Source organism: Macadamia integrifolia, chromosome 6 (genome assembly GCF_013358625.1).
Source record: "Macadamia integrifolia cultivar HAES 741 chromosome 6, SCU_Mint_v3, whole genome shotgun sequence".
Taxonomy (NCBI): domain Eukaryota; kingdom Viridiplantae; phylum Streptophyta; class Magnoliopsida; order Proteales; family Proteaceae; genus Macadamia; species Macadamia integrifolia.
In genome coordinates this window covers 36,838,437-36,842,886 of record NC_056562.1, presented here as the reverse complement: position 1 = coordinate 36,842,886, position 4,450 = coordinate 36,838,437, and positions in this window count along the sequence as shown.

Genomic DNA, 4,450 nt, shown 5'->3' with positions numbered 1-4,450 from the left:
CATTAATTTGTACATGTCAATTACACCTGCCAATAACATTGTTAGAAAGAGAATCAATTTAGTAATTAACAATAATAACTTCAAAAAAAAAAATGGCGATCGATTTATGTGTACAACGTCATAAATCGTCACCGGGGATGATTTGGCGACGCCATACGACCCTTGGCGGTTGATTAATGAAGGTGACACTAATCGGTCCACCGATTTCCCTCTCCAAAACGCCGGGACGCCTTGGCGCTGCCGTGACAACTATGGTCAAGGCGACTGGGCGACCCAAGGCGTTGGATGTTGAGCACACATGCCATGTATGTTGTCACTGTTGTCAACATGGGCTGTTGGGCCAATACACTCACAGGTATGTAGCTGATGTGCAAATGGAAGAGAGGCCAGTGTAAAGAAGAGCACAAGTGGGAGGGAAAAGAGATTTTGAAGACTGAAAGTTTTGTGTCAGGGCAGTGAATAGATTGCATTTTATCTTCGCGACGGTTCATCAGATCTTCAATTGGTAAACATGAGGTTTGTTGGAAATCAAGTCAGCTTTAATATGCAACTTGAATCAGATCAATCCGATACCGGAGTTGAAAGTTATGGCTTGAACATCAGATATGATATGTGAGCTTCAGGAAACTGTTTCTGCATATACGTCAGATTCAAGTAGCTGGGGTACCGGCATGAGTGTGGTCTATGTTGGCCTAATGCAACCTAAGCTCATGCCGGTCAACCAATAGCAGTGGCTGTTGACCAGAAGAGGACTGAAAATGCTGTTTGTGGGATTTTTAAGTGCCAATCTCACGGAGTCATATATATGACCTATGCCTCCATGAAAAAAACACTTGGGGACAGGGTTTTTGAGCAATACAGAGTGGGGTGGAGTGGCTTTAGAAAGAAAAAGCATACCCACTAAAGAGAAGGAGAAAGGAAGGAACCCCACTTAAGAGAAGAAAGAGAAGAGCAACTCCAAAAGAAAACCATAGAAGAGTTCTTTGAAGCCACACATTGACCATCCATTGTGAGGAGGATTCTTCAAGTTAACCAAGTGCATCAAGGGTTGAGAGGAGGAGAGAAGGATAGGAGAAGATCTTGCCAACAAACCTAGGATTGTAGAGAAGACACAAGGAGAGCTTCTACTCGTTCAAGAACAGTGATTGAAGCTCCAAAAGGTGTTGAGACGAAGTTGTGAATGGTGGAAAAGAAGGAGATATATCATTGATCGTAGGTAATCTCCTTGTTCACATGTACATGTGTATTTGTGATTTGTACTATCGGCAAGATGTTTGATAAAATGCTACACTTGGTATTTTGGGGTTAAATTGGACATTTGTATATGCTATTTTTGTATCTTTGTAGCTACTAGCTACCAAGTGGGTGCTTGGTAGAGGGGTTGTAGCTCCTTGCGGTGGGTGCCACATAAACTGGGGGTTGGTGCTCCCTACAGTGTGATAGAGAACCTTAGGGAAGGGAGGGGAAATCAGACTAGAGATGGGGAAAAGGAGGATCACACTCACACATTCATTCAATAATCAAACTGCTCTCCAAAACTTCAATCGATTACAACTAATATATAGGAAAATAAGAACATGAAATTAGAAACGTAACTGGAATGGAAACTAGCCTAAACTAGGAAACAACTATAAAAGGAAACCAAAGCAAGGAAATAAATCCTACTCCTACGTTCAAGTCTGGAAACTAAAAGCATGAAACAAAATACTAAGTAAACTACTAATTTTATTTCCAACCCTTGTTGGACCAAAACCCTGGGCTGGACCGGTTCTTCTTGGCTCTTGGCTTCCAAAGCTGGTCATGCTAGTTCAACCAAGAAAGGGCAGCCATATCTGCATCAACTCTCCTCCTCTGAAAAGAACTCGACTCCGTCGAGTTAGGGAAAGGACCGAGGAGACCGTCTGAAGGAATACGCTGAATGAGGAACGATCCCACCATCTTCTTGAGTTTAATTTCAGGGAGATCTTTGGCAGGATGAAACTTCATAGTCTTGTTGGCATGCTTGAAGGCATAGGTATTGGCATAACCACAATGCTGTACTTTCTTATCAAACAACCAAGGTCGACCAAGAAGGATATGGCATACCTTCAGAGGGAGGACATCACATTGGACTGTATCCTTAAATCCACCAATAGAATATGTGACCAAGCACTTATCTGTGATTTTGAGATTAGTGTTGTTCACCCAAGCAACCTTGTAAGGATTGGGATGTGGTTCTGTATTCAATCCCAGCTTACGAATAGCGTCTTCAGAGACAACATTAGTGCAACTGCCTCCATCAATGACCAAGGTTAGCAACTGATCATTGCACTTCACACGAGTCTGAAAAATACTACTGCGGCGCCAATCTTCATTTTCAGTGGCCTTTTGAGTGGTCAACACATGACGAATGACATAAAAAGGATGTTGGTCATCGTCACTGAGAGTGTCATTGACTTCACCTGTTGCACGCTCTTCTCTTAAATCGACTGTGTTAGAACCAAGTTGCTCTTCGGGAATATATGGTATAGGAGAATCCTTATCAATAAAAGCAACCAAACGGCTGGGACATTGGGCACTGATATGTCCAAATCCATGGCATGAGTAGCACTGAACTGTAAATTTTGAAGAATCAGAAGGTTTATCTAAACCACGCCGAGGGGGTGAATATGGGCGAGTAGGCCGTGAAGATGACATTTCAGAAACATGTCGAGGTGGAGAATACGGCCGACTAGGTCGTGAAGAAGCCATAGATGTAGCACTTGCTTGTGACTTGCTAGATGACCTCTCTTGGGTAGGAGACTATTGCCAAACGGAACTAGTACCTCGAGAAAAAGTATCTGCAAAATTTCTCCGGTTATATGGGCGTTTCAAACTTTCCTCAACCTAATATGCTACTTGTACGGCGTCTTCCATTGTAGGTAGTCAACTAGATGTAAGGGCAGCACTAAGTTGAGGGTGCAAACCATTGCGAAATTGGGCCACTAAGACTTCTTCATCCCACTCAAAGTCAGAACGAGTGGCCAAATAATAAAATCTAGCAACATACTCTTCAACGGTCAAATTCTCTTGTTTCAACTGTGCAAACCTAAGATGCATGCGATGCCGATTCATGACTTCATACATTTCAGCCCAAGCATTGACCAAACCAATGCCTCGGGTTCAGTTCTGTTGTTGTTGCTTGATCCACCAGACTCGAGCCGTGCCTTTCAGTTTGGCCTCTGCAAATAGGATCTTTCGAGCCTCAGTCAACCCGTACCATCTGAAGAATGTATCTAAACTGTGAATCCAGTCAAGGTACAATTCTGGATTATTGTCTCCAAAAAAATCAAGGACATCCAGTTTTGCTGCTCTTTCTGCTCCATCATCATGTCTCCCAGTCCCATATGGTGGTGGTGGTGTATGATGTGGTGGTGGTGGTGGTGTTACTGACAGATCCTGTGGAGTGGTGTTGGAAGAATCCCCAGACTGAATGGGACTCTTTCCTTTATCTGCTGCCACCAAACGATCAATAGAAACTTGCATAGATTCCACCATTGTCTTTAGGGACGTGACCATGTTAGTGAGAGCATCAAATTTTGTATCAGTTTCTCCTTTATAGGAATTCAGCTGTTGAACAACTTCACTATTAGCTACCATGGTGATGAGTAAAAAAATAGCACTCAAAGAATAATGGTAGAATAGTAAATAACTGGAAGCTTAAAGGGCAGGGACAGAATAGTAAAATAAAATTTTTTTTTTTTTTTTCGGAATTTCAAATTAAACCATAGAAGGTATGTCAGTCACGTGTGGGATAGGGGTTACTCATGAAAAGGGAGGGGTAAACTTGGAAACAAGGGAAAAGAAAGATAACTACGAATAATGGAAGGATAGAGGGGCAATACTGGAAAATCAGAAGAATGAAGGAAAGAAAAGAACAAAAGAAAGGGGGTACCGCTAACCGACAGAAGGGACAGTGAAGAGTTTTGCTTCTTGATCGAACCACAGAAGCCAGCAAGGAGGACGATGGGTCACTGGGATGCAACAAAGAAACAAGCTGATGCAAGGAAGGAGAAGGAGAGATCCAGGGTATCTTTGGCTATGGCAAGTAGCGGCGGAAATCCAGGGATCTTGGACTTCAATGATGGATTGTGACTTCGATGGAGGTGGTGATCAGCAGCGGGGACTTCGATCAACAACGGGTACTTCGCAACGAAGAAAGTCAATGTGCGGGAGGAGGTGAGAAGACTGGGAACCAGGTATGTTCACTTTTCTGGTTCTGTCTCGCTCTCTCTTTGACTCTCTCTCTTCTCTCTCCTTCTTCGTCTTCTTCTTTCTTCTCGATTCTTTTTTTCTTTTTTTTCTTTGCCGTCGGACACAGAGAGGAGGCGGCGGCTGCTGTCGGAAGGGACAGAGAAGGCGGAGAGCAGGTGGTGCCGCCGGAAGGAACAGAGAAGGCTGAGGGCAGGGAGGGTTTAGAGTTTTTTTTTTT